The sequence below is a fragment of the Hemiscyllium ocellatum genome, chromosome 10 (genome assembly GCF_020745735.1).
Source record: "Hemiscyllium ocellatum isolate sHemOce1 chromosome 10, sHemOce1.pat.X.cur, whole genome shotgun sequence".
Classification (NCBI taxonomy): Eukaryota; Metazoa; Chordata; class Chondrichthyes; order Orectolobiformes; family Hemiscylliidae; genus Hemiscyllium; species Hemiscyllium ocellatum.
This window is the reverse complement of record NC_083410.1, coordinates 86,710,971-86,732,117: the sequence shown is the minus strand read 5'-3', so window position 1 is coordinate 86,732,117 and position 21,147 is coordinate 86,710,971. Positions and strand designations below refer to the sequence as shown.

Sequence of the window (21,147 nt, the reverse complement as noted above, 5' to 3'; positions counted from 1 at the left end):
ACTGTCTTTTATTGCGTGAATACTGAAAATATTCATTCATCACCTCTCCTACCTCTGAGTTCCACGCACAACTTCCCACTACTGTCCTTGACTGGCCCCTAATCTTATCCAAGTTATTCTTTTACTCCTGACATACCAATAGATAACTTTGGGGTTTCATTGATCCTACCTGCCAAAGATATCTCCTGTCTGTTCCTAGCTCTTTAGGTCCTTCCTGGCTAACTTGTAACTCTCAAGCACCCACTTCACGTCACATCTTTACATAAGCCTCCTTCTTAGTGAGTGAGAAAGTGAGGACTGCAGATGCTGGAGATCAGAGCTGAAAATGTATTGCTGGAAATTTTGGAAGAGCGCTTCTTCAAGGAAGGCATCCTTGCAAGAGAATTCGCAGTAGATTAAAATCTTCTAGGAGAAAGTGATTTTGGAAGAGAGCTTCTGAAGAAGGGCTCATGCCCGAAACATCGATTCTCCTGCTCCTTGGATGCTGTCTGATCTGCTACGCTTTTCCAGCAACACATTTTCAGCATAAGCCTCCTTCAGAATCTTGACAAGAAATTCAACTTCTTTGGTAAACAATGGTTCTCTCACTAAACCACTTCCTCCCTGCTGGACAGGTACATACCTATCAAGGACACACAATAGCTATTCCTTGAACCAGCTCCAAATTTCAATTGTGTCCACCCCATGAAGTGTCCTTCCCCATCCGATACACCCTCAATCTTGCCTGATCACGTCATAATTGCCTTTCCCCCAGCTACAATCTTGTCTGATGTATTTCCCCATGCCTTTCCATTGCTAAAGTAAACATAACTGAATTGTGGTCACTATCATGAAAGTGATCACCTGCCTTCCCATTTCCTGCCTCAGTCAAATCAAAACACTCAGAGACACAGTATAGTTTTACCTCCTTCACCATTATTCTGGGCCCTAGAGGGAAAGAGAACGATCGCCCATGTGCACTGTGACATGAGTTCATGGTCTTCTCTGGAACTGCAGTTTCTTAATGCACTGTATAGTCATTTTACAAAGAGGAGCATTCAGATAAAGCAACATACATATTGATTGGGTGACCGTTACAATCAACGTGTCAATAGTAAAGAATAAGCCATCTGCTGTTGCACAATGAATATCTGACTCCACATAATGAATACTTTTCACCTTGTTAAACTGCGTTCACATACCAAATGCTACCTCATCTTGTTAAATAGCTCTGCATAATAAACGTTTTTCTACCTTGTTAACCCATTACCTTTGCATCCATCACCTTAATGTTAACTGTAAGTTCTTATCTGAACTGAGTCATGCTCAGCTGAACCTCTTGCTTCACAAACTTCTCTTGATTTGAGTTGAAAATGTGTTGCTGGAAAAGCGCAGCAGGTCAGGCAGCATCCAAGGAGCAGGAGATTCGACGTTTCGGGCATAAGCCCTTCTTCAGAATCAGATTCCTCCAGCATATAAATTCCTGTTCCTTGGATGCTGCCTGACCTGCTGCGCTTTTCCAGCTCTGATCTCCAGCATCTGCAGACCTCACTTTCTCCTCTCTTGATTGGAGTCAAGCTCAGCTGAATTTCCTGCCTCACAAAACACAAAAATGAACTCTTTCCCTGCCCACTTACAACCGATATGCATTCTCATTCCCTCCTTTTATCAACACATGATCATCATCAAGATGGTACTACCAGCTTTCATAAGACTCTGACAGCCAGTATTTAAGCAAGTTATTGACACACAGCATACCATGATTATAACAACAAAAACTGCTAGTCCATTACAGTAATTAGAGTTTCAAGAATCCTCCCATGTGGAAAAAAGATTCACCAGTGAAGTTCTTAAATCCACAGTCCTTAGTGACCACTCCATCCCTTCCAAGTCGAGTGGAAACAAGCCAGTTCTCTAAAACCTCCTTCAGTAAAGTCCAACCTGAAAACAAAATTCAGTCTGTTCTTGCATCACTCCTCAGAGAAATCTGATTTCTTGGATGACAACAGTGACAAGACTTCTGTCCTTCCAGAGATGCTTCAGATGGAGGATACCAGCACATCTGAGTGGGTGCAGTGGAGCAGCTGCAGGCTAGGTGATTGCAGCATTTTTTGCTGCATCTGCTCCCACTCTGCCGTTAAATGTAACAAAGCCAACTGGAGGTTGTGATGTTAGCTTAATCAGTGAATCTTCATATCCCTTAAATGATAGAAAGGCAAGGGAAAGCTCACATGATTTAATGTCCGTAGGAAGGCCACTGACAAAAAGCGTACTGATCTCCTCTTCATTGTTGCTAGCTCCTTCACTTTTAACTAGGGAGCTGATTGAATCCATTGGATCAGGCTGAGGAGGGCTGGGAGGTGGTCGTAAGGTGTTCTTTACCTGTGAATGGAGAAACTCTAGAGACAATGTTAGGTGCTGAAAGTATCTTTGCATTTCCTCTCTCATACCTTCCTTACCAAGGTGGATATTAGTATGAAGACAGTCACACATTTAACTACACTAAATTGTGTCTGCCTATGTCAACCTTCTCTGAATTCTTGAAGTCTGTTATTCTGTTCAGTATTTATGACATTATCAAGTTTTATACAATCCATAGACTTCTAAATTGTACTGCCTAAACAATTCAGTCAATTACAAACAACAATCAATAGTGCTAAAATCAAACCCTCGGTTGCCTCTGTTCAGGTTATTCAAAAATTATTTCCATTTTACAAATTGATACCTGGCTAATATGAAAGGTGTCAGGAGAAGTATTTCAAAAGTCTGGAACAGCAAGAAGACAACAAAATGTTTTCTGTGCTTTAGCAATTGAAGAGGCAGTTTCAGTTCAGATTTTAATCTTAAATTTTTGTGAGAAACAAATGCTGAATATTTTAAAATATGGTCTCCAAATGAAACTTCCCAAATAAAACAGTTGAAATTACAGTGGCAACTTTGGTAGAGATCAACATTCTTTGAATTTGCAATATGAAGGGGGCCAATGAAGACTTAACAATAATTAACAAAATTTATGCAGCTCAGCCTCAAGTTCTAATATTCTCTCAAAAATCCTAACTAAACATCAAACAAAAAAATGCACTCTTCCTTTTGTGAACACTCCGCATTAAAAACACAGCAGCAAAAATATTATAATACAATACTCTCATCTGTCTACAGCACGATCACTTGACCCAATATTCTTTTTATAAACAAACAGTGCAGGATTGCAAACACATCAGGGGCTCAAGGCACTCAATTTATTTTAAGGTTACAAGTTTGATAATTTTAAAAAGGACATAATGTTGTACAGTTTCAATGTAAAAACAAAATCTGCCCCATTACCTAGCCCACAAAACACACTTTCCAACCCAAGTATTAATACAACCTTAATTTCAGCACTTCTCATTTTTTTGCATCTCCTCAGTGAAATCACACTAATAAAAAGAGAAAGCCGTTGCTGCGGATCACATGGCGCCACAATCCAAGCCACTCTCTTCCCTAGAACAAAGACTCGCAAAGCCTCAAATTTCACCACTCGGGGGTTTTAACTCCTTTCTCACTTTACTCCTCACAGGGACTCAAATCCTACTGAGAAACACAGAGAACTCAAACCTCAGTACAGTGCGAAGGACTTGAACCTGAAATCAATCTACACAGTAGACTCGAACCCCAGTATCGCGCAGATGACTTGAACCTCAACCAAACCAAACCCAACCCAGGGGACTTGAACCCCAGTACCGCGTAGAGGACTCTAACCTCAATCACACACCCCCACCCACAATGCAGCGCAGAGGACTCGAATCTCTGCCTGTTAGCGCTCTTGCAAAATTGTATATCTTGACTGAGCTAATTATTGCAGAACAGAGAACGATTGAGTGAGGGGATCGCCTCCGGCACATAGGAATATCAAGAGGTACCAAGGACTAAAATCTTACCTTGTAGGTTCGTCCACCTCAAAACACCGATGTTCTGGGTGGACACTGATACCATCCAATCGTAACTATTCATTTGGATCCTGCCGACTACGCAAATATTATCTCACTCCCAACCCACCAGTCGAAGCAAAATGCTCAAAAACACAGTATAGTTTTACCTTCTTCATCTTTATTCCGGGCCCTGGAAGGGAGAGAGAACAATTGCCCCTGTGCACAGGGGCCTGAATTCTCAGCAGCAGTTTCTCAATGAACAATACAGTCATTTCACAGGGAGAAGCATCCAGATAAGGCAACATCCATATTAATTGGTAACTATTGCAATTAACGAGTATCAATAGCAGAGATCAAACCCTTTTCCGTTATACATTGGCAGTTAACTGGATTCATACAATGGATACTTTTCACCTTGTTAACTGATGTTACATAATTAATGCTACCTCATCGTGTTAAATGGTTCTACATAATGACTGTTTTTGCACCTCGTTCACCCATTACCCTTGCCTCCAGCACCCCAATGCTAATTAAGTTCTTATCTGGTCTGAGTCATGCTCAGCTGAACCTCTTGTTGCACAAAACTCAGAACTTAACTCTTTCCCTGCCTGCCTATACCCTATACACATTCTTAACTCCAACAACTTGCCCACCACCGATGTCAGGCTCACCGGTCTATAGTTCTCTGGCTTATCCTTACCACCTTTCTGAAATAGTGGCGTCATGTTAACCTTCCGACAGTCTTTCAGCACTCACTTGTGACTATCGATGAAACATGTATCTCAGCAAGGGGCCTAGTAATCACTTACTTAGCTTCCCACATAGTTCTAGGGTACACCTGATCAAGTCCTGGGGATTTATCCAGGTTTATGCATTTCAAGACATCCAGCACTTCCTCCTCTGTAATATGGACATTTTTCAAGCTGTTACCATCTATTTCCATACATTTTATATCTTCCCTGCCCTCCTCCACAGTAAACACTGATGCAAAATATTTGTTTACTATCTCCCCCATCTCCTCGGTTCCACACGTAGGTCGCCTTATTGGTCTTGGAGGAGCCCTATTCTCTCCCTAGTTACCCTTTTGTCCTTAAATGTCCCCTTTTTGCCCTCCTGATTTTCCTCTTAAGTATACTCCTAATGCCTTTATACTCTAAGGATTCACTCGACCTATCCTGTCTATAAATTTACATATGCTTCCTTCTTTTTCTTAATCAAACTTTCAATTTCTTTAGTCATCCAGCATTTTCTATACCTACCAGCCTTTCCTTTCACCTGAACTCATTATGTCACTTCTGAAGGCTTCCTGTTTTCCAGCCGTCACTTTACCTGCGAACATCTACCCCCAATCAGCTTTTGAAAGTTCTTGCCTAATACCATCAATAAAACATATAATCAAGAAAGAACCCATTCTACTCACTATTGTAGATCATAGCAATATACTTAAAGCTATTCACTTATCTGTTTCTGTGCCGTGACCGCTCCCAAACAGGTTCCTCTAAAATCTGTTGTGAATTTCACTGCTTGTTAAGTTTTCCTAGATGCACTCCAATATCCAGCAATACAGGAATTCAAACAGTAAAGGCAGTAACAGTGGAGGTTCAGTGCTGTCAGTTAGCAGTGTGGGTTTCTTTCTCCAGTATATAAAACAGTCATTGCTGCTCCTGGAATTAGAGGCAAATCACCTCCACTACCTAAAATACCTCAAAAAAAAAGCAGCCATTTACAGCCAGAAATTTATCCCATCCTCCATCTTGGATTACCCAGAATCCTTGTGTTTTTCATGCAGGCATTTATCCAGCTCCTCTTTGAAAGCTCTTTCCCACCTTGCTTCCACAATCCTTTCAGGCAGTGCACTTCAGATCACAATGCCTCACTACATGGTAAACAATTTCCCCATTTGGCCAATGTCTAATCTGTAAATCAACTTTAAACTGAGTCATTTACCAACACTTTGTCACCAGAAACAATTTCTCAGTTGTTCCACCAAAAATTTTGAACACCCCAACTAAATCTCCAATTAGCCTACTCCACTACTGGGAGAATAACCATATTCTTGTAAATGTCCTCTACATCCTCTGGAAAGCAATGACATACATCCTAAAGTGGTGCAGAGAAGTGGTCACAATTGTCAAGCTGGGGCCAAACCGTTTATCATAGCTTTTTTACCTTTATATTTTATCCTCCCATTTACTAAGTCCAGTGGTTTGAGTTTGATTAATTCATGTCACTTGTGCGAGATACAGTGAAAAGTATTGCTTTGTGTGATAATCAGGTAGATCATACCATACAAAGTGCATCAGGGTAACAGAACAGAGTACAGAGTACAATGTTACAGCCACAAAAAAGGTAGATATGGACCAAACCAGACCCCTCAAAATATTTTAAAAAAGGAGCCTCAACCCTGACTTTTGCTCATTTTAAAAGATAGATGTCAAGTGCACCTTCCAGATGTGTTGTGACTTTATGCAAAACAATTTATTTAAACACAATACTTAAAATACAAAACAAAACAGAGGAATTTCGAGTAACCAAACCATTGAAAAGTTTAACTGAATAACAAATGCAGTAACTATTACTAATTAACTGTTGCAATATTGTTATACCCCATTCACACATTTCTTGGCAACAAGGTGAATTCAGACACAAATTCTTAAGTGCAGTTCTTCAATCCAGGAGAAAACAACATTAAGAGAGATTTCAGAGTAAGTAGCAACTAGGAATCATTCACAGAAGCACCATCTTTTCTGGAATCCCAAACAGCTTCTGATTGCTAAAGCAAAAGCAAACTAGAAAGTCTGAGCTGCGAGAACTGGCCACTCCTATTCAAGTTGTTCCAATTGTTCCAACTTCTTAAAACAAAAAGTAAAGGCCTCCTAAGTGGTTTATTTAGGCTGTCTGTCATAGCTGATTTAACACTTCTGCCTTTACAACCTCTCTTCACAAAAAAAATCCAAAACAAAAGAACCTTTTTTAAAGTGAAAGCATCTTCACAAGGCACAGAGACAGAGGTCAAATTTAACATGAGAGGTGGTTCAAAAGTTTGGTAACACTGGGGAAGAATTTGATCTTCAAATCTGTTTGCGTGTACATTCAAACTTGTATACTTTCTGCCCGATGGAAGAGGAGGGAAATAGAGTATAACTGGGAAGGGAGCGGGCTTTGATGATATGGACATGGATGGAAGGCTGATCTGTATGATGGGAATGAGATGTGTCCATGGCCCTCTGTAGAACAGTTGCCATACCAAGCTGTGATGCAACTTTCAAAAGAGCATCAGTAAAAATTGTAGGAGTCATTGTGGACATGCTGAATTTCCTTAGCCTATTGAGGAAGTTGAGATGACGTTATTCTTTCTTGACCATTGCATTGACATGGGTTGACCAAGACAGGATGCTAATGCATTTTCAACAGCCTTTATTGGCAGCAATTCCTGTCCTGAATCACAATGTTGTGTGTTTGGTATGGAATGCATATACGCATGCTGTATGGGGGGTCCATGTGTTTGGTGTAGGGTATACATGTGAACATATAAAAGTCGGGAGCACAAAAAAAACCACTCAGCCTATTGAGCCTGCTCTGCCAATCACAGGATAATGGTTCATCTGATAACTATGTTCCTGCTTACCCCCAATCACCTTTTAACCCAATGCTTAAGAACATTCTGCCTCTGCCTTCGAAATATTCTAAGATTCTGTTTCTACCGCCTTTTGAAAAAGACAGTTTCTCAGACTCAACTTTCTCACAAAATATTTTTCCTCACTTCTTGTCACAAATGAGCAACATTTTCTTTTCAAAAATCAACTCTACTTCCAATTCTCCCAAAAGAAAAATCATCCTTTCTACATCTGCCCTGTGAAGGCTCCTCAAAGATCTTCTATTAGTCAATCAAATTGCCTCTTCGAACTTCTATCCCCAGCGGATACGAGCTGAGCTGGTCCAAATAATACTCCATGTTAACCTATCGATGGCAAGAATTGGTTTAGTAAACTTTCTCTGAACTGCTTCCAATGCATTTACATGCTTCCTTAAAAGGGAGAAATTACTATGACACATTGAAATCTATAAGATTGTCTCACCAATGCCCCAGAAAGTAAAGCATAACTTCCTGAATTTTAAATTCAATTCAACTCACTATAAACAAGATGATTCTAACAGCTTTCCTAAGCAGTTCCTGTATTTCCATATTAGTCTTTTGTGACTCAATGGACATCAGCACCTACATCCACTGCATCTGAAAGTTCTATCATTTCATTTGCACACTCATTCGTCCTACCAAAAATGGACAATTTGACGTTTTTTCAACATTATCCTCCATTTGCAGATCTTGTCTATTTCACCGAACCTCTCTAAATCTTTGTGGCCACTTTATGTCCAGTTTACAAACTGTTTTCCTTGCCGTCATTGTGACATCAGCAAATTTAGCAAGCATACTTTCAGTACCTTCATCCAAGATATTAATATACAATTGATAAGTTAAGCATTGCTTGCTGTGGCACACAACTCATTATATCTTGCCAGACAGAAAATGATCCATTTGTGTCTAATGTGTTTCCAGTTAGTTTATCAATCTACAATCTGAAGGTTACCACCAATACCATGACCCCTGATTTTCTACAATACTATATGTGGCAGCATATCAAATACTAGAAATCCAACTCCTATACATTCATCAGATTTTCTTCATCCACACCATGTTACTTGCTCAGGAACGCATAGAAATCTTAAAAATTTACAGGACAGGTGGTGATCATTTGGTCCATCACATCTGTACCAGCTCCTGAAAGAGTTATCCAGCTAGTCCCATTGTAGCGATGTTGTGGCTTGAAGAGGTTAATCTGTTCAGATTTTTTTTTGAAGACCGGTTGTAAGGCAGAGGCACCAAGCAGTGTACCAAAACCATAAAGGTAAACAGTTTGTGAGGCCTTGGGATTTTTTTTTTTGAAAGTTAAAACAATGGAGGCAGCCTGAATGGGTGTGGCCAGCTCTCTCAAACCAGGATTTCTAGTGTTATTTTTAAATTTTTGATTAAACTTTAAACAGTTGCTGTTGTGTGCTTGAAGTAGTAGAAACTATCTTTTCTCTCTCTCCATTACAGCTAGAAGCTAGGTTACCCGTTAGACAAATCTATTTTTCTGAAATTGCCTTTGTTGCCAAGGAGGTGTTTATGGGATGTTACTATATTGGAACAGTTAATTAGTAATGATTGCTCCATCTATTATTCCGTTCAATTATCCATAGTTAAGTTTTAGTTAAAATACAAACAAAAGAAATAAAAAGTGTTTAAATAAGTTGTGTTTTTGCTTAACGTTGAGGAATTTGATTAGTCACATTGCATCTGGAACATAACATTCTCATTTGCCTTTAAAATAAGCAACAGTTAGAATCCAGGTAGTTAAAATAATTTGAGGGGTCTTGTCTGGTCCAATATACCATTCTCCAAACCCATCATTGCAGCCCTCTAAATTCATCACTTAAATACATATCCAGCTATGTTTTGAAACCTCCCTTAGAATCTGTCTCCCCAACTTTCCCAGTGAGCACATTCCAAATCCTAAATCTGAGGAAACACATTTCTCCTCACATTACTCTTACCTTCCTTGATGACCATTTTGAAATTGCAACCCTTAGTTGCTGAGATACCAACTAAAATTGCTCATAACTCTGAACACCTCAATGAGCTTACCTCGAATCTTCTATGTTCCAAGGAGAGTAGGCCCAATTTCTCCCCTCTTTCCTTGTATATAAAATCCTTCATTGCTGGTATTATTCGACTAAATCTCCTTTGCACTTTTTCCAGGACTTTGATGTCCATCCTTGAATAAGGTGCCAAGAACTGAACAAAATACTACAAATGAGGTCTGCCCGATGATTTGTTGAGATGTAGCTTCACTTCATTATGAGGCCACTAATCAATCTCAACTCACTGCATGAAACCAGGTCCAACATAGCCTGCTCTCCAGTTGGCCGCAGAACCTGCTGTTCTGAGAAACAACATCAAAACCTTTCCCTGAACTCAACCACATTGCCTTAGTTCATCTGATTATTCCTGGCGTTATGTCCATGAAACTCACTCAAGATTGCTGATCCTTTCTGACAAACTCCCAAGTCCTATTGTATCTCAATAGAACCTGTACACCACTTCTTGAAGTAACTTCTTGCCTTTATAATTTCTCACCTCTTCTAAAACCAACCCTACATTATCGTTTTCTGACCTTGGGTTACTCTCTCTACTGTGACATCAGAATTAATTAACAAGAGCTCACCCTTCACCTTTTCGTAATTTCACGTGCATCCTAAATGTCATATGCTGTTCAGTATTCAGACACAACTTTTGTCATCCTGAAGCCAGGTGTCCGATTAGGTCACAGCACAAATTGAAATTCATATATTCTCTCTCAATTCATTTCTTTTGTTCTGAAGTGCTACATTTATTCAAATACACAGCTTTTAGCTTAGCGTGATCACATTAACCGCCAGCCTAATCTGTTTATTTTCTCAAATACATATTTTCTATCCGTTCATGTCACAGTTTATCACTTTATAACTTTCACTCTTGCTATTATTAGGTTAAAAACCTTGCTACCTGCTTTATTACACAATTTACTCAATCTGCAACCTCAACGTAGTTCAGACATGAAACGTGCCAACAATGCAGATCCTACTCAGCCAGTATTACTGCCAGTATTACTGCCAGCAACCATGCAACCAGAACCCATTTCTCCAACACCAGTCTTTAAAATTATGCATTCATTTAATTAACTTATATTTGCCCTGTGCCAATTTGCTTTATGTTTGAGGTAAAAATCCAGAAATTTATATGGTGCATATGCACTGGTGGGGTCCAGGTGTGTGTGGAGGGGATTGCATGTAAGAGTAGCATTTGTTGGGCACGAGAAGCATGTAAAAGTGAAAGTTTATGCAAAGTGGGTAGGGGACTGACTGCGTGGAAGATATCTTCTCATTTCCATGTCTGAAATGGAGCGAATGGCAATGTGTGTGCATCAAGGGATATGAAAGGAAGAAAAGAATACATGTCATGAGGAATGCTATTTATGCAGCGGGGAGCATTGTGTACCTTGTTATGTTGGGGAGTGTTAAGGACAACACATGGCTGTGTGGAAGAACACTAGTGGGAAGGAGCTTGGGGCTGCAAAATTAAGATAAATGTTGAAGATTGAAGTCATAGTTGGTATTTATTCCCGTGGAATGTGTCAGCACCAGAAAAACAGCATATATTGCCAAGCCGAAACTCAAAATTATTGAGACTGACCCACATTCTTGTCCATTTGGTCTGTGTTCACAGTGTTATGAGGCAGGGTTCCAGGGTTTGACCCATCAACAGTGAAGCAATGTAGTTCCAAGTCAGGCTGGCATGCAGATTGCAGGGGAACATGCAGCAAGTGATAGTCCTTCTAGGTTGCAACGATCATGGGTTTGGAAGGTTCTGTCAAAGGAGCTTGGTGTGTTGTTGCAGTTTATCTTGAAGACAGTACACACTACTGCCAGTGAGGTCCAGTTATGAGGAAGGTGGTGGCTAAGGTGATTTGCCCTGGATGGTTTCCGAGCTTTTTAAATCTTCTTCAAACTGCACTCAACCAGGTTTGATGGAATATTCCATAAAACCTTTGACTCGTGTTTTATATATGGTGGACAGACATTGGGAAGACTTAAGGTAGGTTTCTTGCAACAGAATCCTGAACTTTTGACCTATTCTTGTAGCCAGTGTTTAAAGGGTGATCCAGTTAATTTTCTAGTCAATGACAACACCTCGCCCATCTTCCCCTCCCCAGGACATTGACAGTGGAAAATTCAGCAATGGCAATACATTCAGATTCAAGCCACAACGGTTAGATTCACACTAGTCGGTGATGGTCAATGCTTGCCATTTGTTTAGTGCCAATGTTACATGGCGCTCATCAGCCCAAGCTTAGATCTTATTAGGTCTTAGGTCTTGTTGCATGACCACTGCATGACACTGATTGCTTCAGAAAGGTAATGGATATTGTGCGTAATAAGCAAATAAATTGCCTCCTGACGCTAAACTGGAGGGAAAGTCATTGCTGAAGCAAATGATGATGATTGGGTCAACCCGGAGGAACTCCTGCAGTGATGTCCCACACTGAGCTCATTCTCCTCCAACAACTCATCTTCCTTCATGCTTGGTGTAACAAGAGAGCTTTCCACAGTTCACATCAGCCACATTTTCATTCAAAGAATCATCGAATCCCTACAGTGTGGAAGCAGGCCCATTGGGTCCACAGCAACCCTCCGAAGAGTATCCCACCCAGACCCATTCCCCTAGCACGTTACATTTACCCCTCAGTAATGCACCTAACCTACACATCCCTGATCACTATGGGCAATGTAGCATGGCCAATTCACCTAAACTTTGGATTGTGGGAGGAAACTGGAGCACCCAGAGGAAACCCACGCAATTCAGATTCCTTGATGCCATACTCTGCAAATGTAAACTTTATTTCAAAGGCAGTCACTTCCATCTTGGAGTTCAGCACATGTCTACCCTTGGACCAAAGTTGGTAATAATGTCAGGTGAAGTGGTCCTGATGAAATCCAAACTGAGCATCAGTGAGTTTGTTAATCTTTTGCGAGAGCTGCTGACAACACTGTCGATGATCCCATCAATCACTTTAGTAAAGATAAAGAGTAGATTAGTTGGACACTACAAGACCAGGTTATATTTGCTCTGCTTTATAACTGACACAACATTCTTGGGCAATTTTGCATTTGTGGGGGGGGGTTCTAATGTTGTAGCTGGACTGGAACATTTTGGTTAGCGACACAACTAGTTCTGTACTACATTTAGCGTTACCTCTTGGACTCGCAGTGTAATGTGGCTCACTTATGAATCTAAGAAACAATATGCCTTTGTAGACACAAAGAACATGCAGATGTATTGTGTAATTCTTTAGGCAATGCCTTAACCACATGGTGAACTGGTCTGGATTAAAATTCAGAGTCTGGCAGTTAATTGTCAATCTTTTAGGTGGCCTATGCTCCATGACAACAAATATGACAACAAGAGGTCACTTGGCAACCAATTCAGCAGTGGCACAATTGTAATATTCCCTTTACTTTCGTATTCCTTACAAATTGTCCTGAAGAGTGCACAATGAAAAGCTCAGGGAACGCATTTTGTTTAAGCAGTGCTCAAGGCTTATTCTACCAAATGACTATTTACTCTTGTTGCTTTGTATTAGATGGTGCCTAGTTTTTCAGTGTTGTTCAAGTTGCACTTGCAGATAAATCAGCAATTTTTTTTCATAGCAGTGTACATGATGGCAAGGCTCTGGGAGTCTCGAGGTAAATCATTCACTGCAGCCTGCTCTTGTTATCTCTGTACTTATGCAGGTTTTAGTTGATCTAGTCAATGAACAGGAATCATTGATGTAATACTGAGGAAGTCCATAGGAGATGGTTACACTTTCTTGTCGGTGAGACAGTAATTTCCTAGCACTTGTGGGGTGGCAATAATAGCTGCCATTTTTCAGCCCTAGCCTGAAAGATTATCCAGGTTTTGCTGCATACATAGAGACAGTGAGATCTGCAGATGCTGGAGATCAGAGTTGAGAGTACATTGCTGGAAAAGCACAGCCGATCAGGCAGCATCCGAGGAGCAGGAGAATCGACATTTCAGGCTGAAGCCCTTCCTGATGAAAAGTTCTGGCCTGAAATGTCGATTTTCCAGCTCCTCAGATGCTGCCTGCCCTGCTGTGCTTTTCCAGCAACACACACTCAACTTTGCTGCATACATGCTGACTGGTCCTCCAATTTATTGTTTAGATAATCACAATGTCATTCACCATGAGATGTTAAAGGGTTAATTTGTTCTGCTGACAAGTAAGAAATCAGATGACCTGGGAAGGTGGTTTTTCTGTCTTGCAGACAGGATGTGACAATCTAATCACTCTGTTTTAAGGAACAACCTAAACATAAATTGTTGTGATTATCTCTCAAAACAATGTATGTTGGTTTTGGGTGGCATGTGACTATGGGGGAGTGTCAGGGGGTTGTGTCTTGTGTGCATGACTGACTGTGATGTAAAACCCTGTATAAAGGGAGGACAGCTCCCTTGTTCAGGGAATCTCACTTGACACGCTCTGCAAGCATTGTGAAGGGTGTTAAGTAGTCCTCCAAAAACTTGGACTTGCTTACATAAATTTTGGCTGTTCACAGAAGTTGGCATATTGTAGTTGCATCAAACATGTAAGAATCAAGAAGGGAACCTAACAGCAGCTACTGTCAAGGAAAGAAAATCTTTAAAGGCTCCTTCAAGGCAGGCATGCCTAAACGCATGCAAAGAGCTCTTCTTGAAACAAAGCCACCTGAAATCTGATCAAAGGATACTAAAAAAGGTGCAGTACCTGAAACACAGTCATTTTATTAAAAAGTAGCACTGCCTCTAAACAACAATTGGCAACCCCACTATTCACCACACTTCAGGTAAACGTTCTGCTTGTCACTCAAATTTTTGTGTGTGGAGGGTGTAGCACAAACTAGATGAAGCCTAAGTTATTCTAAGAATTTGCTTCTGCAATGCAATTTTGCCAGTGCAGGCCTGCAAAAGTAAAATTCAAGCACTAGGAGAGAAAAAAAATTACATAGATGCATTAATTGTCCGAGGCAGAAGATAAATAATTTTGCAATTGCTTATAAACCTGAAAAATATTTTTGTGCTAACAATCCTTCAATAATTTTAATACTCAACCTTCTTTAAAAGACAATTAAACTACTTCGGGGGAAAAAAATTAAAGATGCTGGGGACGATGTTGTTAAAATCTCTGGGCAATAAAAGATTTGGTCAGTTTCACATGACAAGCCCAAACTCAAACACAAGCAGAATTGCTGAACAACAGCTAAAGGAAAATGTGTTTAAACTACAATAAAATTCTCCTTAAATGTGTGATTTACACTCATTATGTCAATCTGAACAGAATCAAAGTCCCCAAACCAATCAGAATTTCCAAAACATAACCATCATGGATTCCAAACTGCACTATTACCACCATTCTTTGGATGAATTAATTCTTGGACCTGATGAAAAGTTTACTGTGCTCTAGATATTCTCTTGAAAACTTGCTTAAGCAGTACAAGCATCTTAACCACAGGAAGACATCTGCATTGCCAAAATGAGAAAATAAACCCTGGTCAGTTTATGGGCTGTATTATGAAGGTGTGGAGGTGTACAGTACCTTTAGCAGAGTTGAAAAGCTAACAAGGACTGATTAAAAGCACAGGGTCCTGAGCAAAGTGAAACTGCAAGACCAGATTGAAACAAATGGGTTTTGTGTTGCTGTGGAACAAAGCAAATTCAAATTCGTTCCAATCTGTTTAAATTATGCCCGAGATATCAAAATCCAACAGAATTTGTATTTTAATGTTTGGGATGACATCAGACCAGTTAAATGACCCAATGTTTTGGGGTATAAAACGAAACGTTTGCAGCAAAAACTTCCAGCTCGGCGAGCAGAACCACAACAACGGATACCCGAGCTACAAATCTTCAATCAGAGTATAAAACCAGATACTGAACAGTTAGGGGGAGAATTGCTAAGGACACCAACAAGTAGACTGCAAGCTGAAGAGCTCTCTGAAAGGTACTTGTCTACAACAAGTTTGTGCAGCAGAACATCAAAGCCGACCTAGAGAAAAATCTACAGAGGAGAAGCTACAAAGAATCATCGACAAAGCTAACTGGTTTTGAAACATGATTTTTTTTTGTAAATCTTCATCAGGGTTTTTAAATTGGACCAGTATGGTAGAATGAGAGGTAAAAGTTAGGTTTGAGAGAAAGGAGTTGTAAATAATTGTTGGTTTTAATATTTTCTGTTAGACTTAAACAATAAAATTGTTCATTTTGACGTTAAATAGTTCTTTGGGATAGTTCTTTATCTCTCAAAATTTAACAGATTACGCTATGAGGTGCGCTCCTCTGTGTGTCAAGTTTAATTTAACACAGGGGTTTACAGTGTGTCGTAACAGCTGGCTTTATTTTCCCTCCAAGGTTACCTAGCGAGACCAATGCTCAAAATATACAGGAGCAGCATACATTCACGGGCAAGACAAAATGGGTGGAAACCCATATGTTCAATAGAACAAAAATAGTAAGAAGCTGCTCCTCCAATCAATAGCTGGGTCTTGAATGTATTTGCTGCTGATAGAAAGCTGTCATTGCCTGTTTTATTTTGGCCATAGAACATGGGTATCACTGGCTGGGATAACATTTATCAATCTCTACTTACCCAGATCACAATTAAAGAGACATTACTGTGGTGTCTGGAGTCACTCACAGGCCAGACCAAGTAAGATTGATTGATTTCCATTCCTAAAGGACATGAGTGAACCAGATGCGTTTACAACAGTTGGCAATGGTTACTTAGATACCAGCAGACCAGCTTATCTCAGGAAATATCATCTTCAGATGTTCTTTCAATATTTTCAGAAGAAATTGTACATTTTACCCTAAATATGAAGGAGAGCGGTTTAATTTCAGAAATGGGAAACATCAGTTAATTTTAGCAAGCTTTCCTCCAACTCAGCTTGTTCTTAGCAGGCTTCCTTCTAGCTCAAAACAAAAGAACCATCTATCCAAGCAGTCTCTTTTCAAAAGCAACCCCAAAAGTGTCTACAACAAAGGAAGCAATTATGATCAATTGTATGATTTCTAAGAAGCCCGATTTAAAACAAAATACACCAACATGCACAGTGAATGCTCAATGACCCATTTTAAAACAAAAATGATCCAGTTATGTCCACAAAACTTGAAATAACTCCTTTCCCACAATCCTTCAAAAGCTAAGTCCTCCAGACAAGTGTAAATATAACACCTAATCTAATCCAAGACAAAAAGATTTCCCTTCACTATTTCCTGCTGTAAAATCAGTTTAACTGCCAAGTGTTTTTTTTAAACAATATGCAAAAGTAGACCACTTAGACCGTCAAATCTGCTCCTCCAATCAATTAGATCATGGTTGAACTGCTAATCCTCAACTCCACCTTCCTGCTTTTTCCCCATTTTCTGACGTGCGCATTCTCTAGTATGAGCTACACTTGGCTAATTTTATACTGTACTTTCTTTGAAATACCAAAATTCTATTTGCATTCCACAGTACCTGAACTTGTACTTTGTGACTCATGTGCAAAGACTCCCAAATCACTGTGCTGTAGTGCTTGGCAGTCTTTCTTCACTTAAATAAAATTCAGCTTCACAAAAATCTTCCTGCCAAAGTCTAACCAGCTGCTACTTTTATTATTTTGAATGCATCTGATCAGGTTCAGAGGAATTAGCAGTCTTTAGCCTGATTAATTTCTCTAGTGGTCATTGATTTTAGTTCCACTCTTCCTTTTGGCATTTGTCTATTTTTTTTCTGTTCAACAGAAAACAGAAGGCAGTGCCTCCAACTCCTTCATTGTTCAGGGATTCAAAAGAAAATCTTTCAATCAAACCCAGGCATCCTAATTCCATGAATATACTCCCAGTGAATCCCCAAGTTGGCTCACATAAACAAAATCATCACCATTATAATTGGGGTAGATGTTTTGTTTAGCCATTTGAGAAAAAGCAACAAATTCTTTTTTCTTCTTGTGAACACAGAAACTGCAAAAAGTTAACATAAAATCTGTGAACCTTCAGATATAATTTTATCATTTAAACCCGTGCAAATGCATTTCCTTTTAAAACTTAACATTTCTAACTTAGCACATTTCCAAACCTTAAACCAAGAAAAAAAACACTAATACTCACAAGCAACAGTACTGTTGAAACTTCAACAACTATTGAGGCAGTACCTCATTATCATTGCCTCCTCAGCTCAAGTTAGCTGGAGAAATTAAGTCTGCACATGAAGAAACCTACTTTAGAGAATACTTCAGGTAAGTACAGGTGCTTTTATTAAGCTGTCAGGGATAATCCATATACCACCACCAAGCCAGTAATATAAGCAACCCAAAAAGTTTTTGGCCTCAATCCAGATCAGCCAGACTTGATGCAAAAAATTTAAAAATTCAATTGCACCTCAGTCTAAGAAAAATAACTGTAAATGCCGCTAGTCATTATCATCTGAAGAATTAATTCATGCCCTTCATGGAAGGAAGCCTGCCACATGTACTAAGTTTTGTTCTCAAACCTGCCTCCACATTACATGATTGACTTAACCCACTTGAGTCAAGTGGAGAGGACCAAACAACAAGTTATGCCAACAATAATTTTCACTGCATTTCAAAAGCCCTATTTGATCTCGAAACAGTGCCTTGACATACAGACCACCAAAACTTCAGATCTCAGGAACAAAAATAAAGCATGCTTTTTTTCAGCCTCACATCAAGCACATTGCTGCTTCATGTACATTATACAGTCTGATCGCAGCAACGAACACAATTTCAACTAGTGTTATTGTCCTAACTTAGATTAATCTGTTATTGGGTTTTCATACTGGTCCTAAGGAAGTGAAAACCACTGATAAATCGGTATTTGTTCACCCGCCCTAAAATGCCCATATTCCTAACAGAAGCATAGCATGAGGTTGGGATGCAGCTAAAAATTTACTTCTGAGCATATATACAAGCAGTACTCTAAGAGGTGCAAAATTCCAGAGAGAGAGGAGGAGTCGGCTTGTGTCCAGGAATTGTTGGGAACGTCGAGAAGCAGCCAATCTGTGGTCATCAGCAGACATTTTAACTAAGTTTTTAGCTGACATGTAACACTTTTCTCATTTATTTTCCTTTTGAAATGGATGGTGGTGGATCACCCCAAAGGCCTCTGTTGAGTCCAATTGTTAAATGGTCTGTAATAAATTCTTTTGGGTACCAAGACAGGATGTTAAATCATGCATTCAAAACCTGGGGGATAATTTTTACAACACAGACACAAACATACAAGGAAGAAAGATTGCAGAAAATTAAAAATTGGGAGTAGTCAGGTTTCAAGAGAGGCTGACGTTAGAGACAGGTTATGAGAGAGTCTGGAGCACTTCTTGTTTTCTGATAATAAAAAGCAAACTGAGAAGAGTAAGTACAAACACGAAGTGCTGGAGACACTTACTAAGTCTGGCAGCATTGATGCAGGGCAAAACAGTGTTAATATTTTTAGTCTAACACATCCTCACAAGTTGTCACTGAACTGAAAGTATTAACAGTATTTGTCTCTATCAATGCCACCAGACCTGTTCCATCATGCACAGTATTTTGCTGCTATTAGAAAACAGTGAAGAGCTCAGAGTCGTATAATTAAAGCTGTTCAAAAAACAGAACCTTCAAACATGCGACAGAGTTCCTCGATATTTCACAGTCACGAGGTGATTTCCATTTCTCAGATCAAAAACCATTACATGCTGTAGAAGACAACCATGGGCTCTTAGCACCAAATACGCAATGTTTGTTGCTCCTCTTGTGTGGGTTTCATTGTCATGTTCATGCAATAGTTGGTGTGAAATTGCAGAGAGAGAGATGATGATTAGATTTTGTCCAGTCATTGCTGGAAACATCTAGAAGCAGCCAATCTGCAGTCATCAGCAGACATGTTAAATACAGCAAAAGTTTATTTTAAAAATATGTAGAAGTATAGTTTTAAAAATTCTCTGTAACTGGTGGGTGCAGCAGGTATAAATGTAGAGAAACAGTTAACATCTAATCCCCTTTACAATAACATGGTTACAAAATGATCAAGGCTACAAAATAAATATACCAAGTTACACATGTCAAAAGGAAATAGAATGGAAGAAAAGAGATAGTGCCCAAAGTACAGAAAAAAGTGAAAATGATTTCATTTTAGAGATTAGAAAATAGAATCAGCATTGGTGGAAATTAGGAATAAAAGAGGTGTGAAGCACTGGAGAAGTACTTTATCAGCTGTACATCAATAACTGTACTATTGGACAGTGTTTATTAACAAATCATTTTGATTTAAAACAAAGTAAATGTAAAAATCACAACATCAGGTTATTTAGAAGTACAAGCTTTTGGAGCGCTGCTCTTTTGTCAGGTAGTTAGTGCCTGACTATCTCACTAACTATCTAACTACCTGACGAAGGAGCAGCACTCCGAAAACATATACTTACAAATAAACCTGTTGGACTATACCCTGCTGTTATATGATTTTCAACTTTGTCCACACCAATCCAACACCGGCACCTTCAAATCAAAAAAAAAATTCGGAAATGTAACCTTCTTGTAAATGAGACAAATCCAGGCTAGAAGATGAGTTTGTGGAATACTCTTGAGATTGCTTCTTGAAATAACAGATCACAAAATTTACTTGGGATAACGCTATTTTAGATTAGCATTGTGAACAGAGATCAGTTTAATAAGTAATCCCATACTGAGAGAGAGATTGGCGAAGAAAGAATTACCATAACGCAGCTGAATTCGATTTCACATTTTAAAAATACAGCAATCTCCAGGTTGTGAACAAGTCCCACCCTCGAGTACGTTTCCAAGTCAGAACACAAAACAGGATAACATGAAATAATTGTTCACAAATGAGGAACTGTTTGCCTGTTACATCTTTAAAATTAATATGAATACATCCCTGTATGTGATCTCATTTGTGGATCAGATATTCCTAAAGTCAAAGGCCATCTGTGATTCCAATCCCAAACAAGAATATTTAACTTTGACATGTTTGAGGAGAGCTAGCAAAGGTTGATTGGCTAAACAGACCAAAAGGCATTGCAGAAAACCAACAGTGTGAAATGTTGGAGTAGCATGCTAGCTCACTATGCTGCCATCCTTATTAAGGTGCAAGAAACTAAGGAGTCTTATTAGTCTATGGTGGTTGAGGAAACACACTTCATGTTAGCAATTTTTGAGAAGATTTGTGGCTCAGGTTGATGATATGGATGTACGTTAGCTCACTGAACTGTAAGGTTTGTTTTCAGATCTTTCATCACCAGAACGAGGTAACAACATTAGTGAAACCACCAGTGCTTCGCTGGAGGCTATGTCCCGCCTCTCTATTTATACATTTTGGTTTCTTAAGGTAGGTGATGACATTTCGCAGTCTTTTTTTTTCAAGAGAAGATAGACGGGGTCTAAATCGATGTGTTTAGACCTCCAGGAGTGTCAGCCTCCAGAAATTCTCGTGTGTGTCTTTGATTTGCTTATCCTAGGATGCGTGCTTTGTCCCAATCAAAGTGGTGATCCAAGTAGTTAGACGATCCCAGGGCAGAAGAGAAGGCGGTCTTCCTCCAGGTGTCGGGTAGCGTGGATTTGGCAGAGGTGGAGGCCCAGGACTTGCATGTCC

General features: G+C 39.5%; 1 protein-coding gene across 4 annotated transcripts in view; it reads right to left on the bottom strand.

Moving 5' to 3' along the window:
• Positions 1–21,147, bottom strand: part of LOC132819837 (son of sevenless homolog 1) — a 299,748-nt gene that overhangs the window by 155,795 nt on the left and 122,806 nt on the right. The window contains exon 1 of one of the 4 annotated variants that reach the window (XM_060831700.1): positions 19,158–19,236. The exons of the other annotated variants lie outside the window; for them this stretch is intronic. The gene's annotated coding sequence lies outside the window, so the exon portion shown is untranslated. Of the gene's footprint in view, positions 1–19,157; positions 19,237–21,147 lie in introns of those variants that run through there. 4 annotated transcript variants of the gene reach the window in all.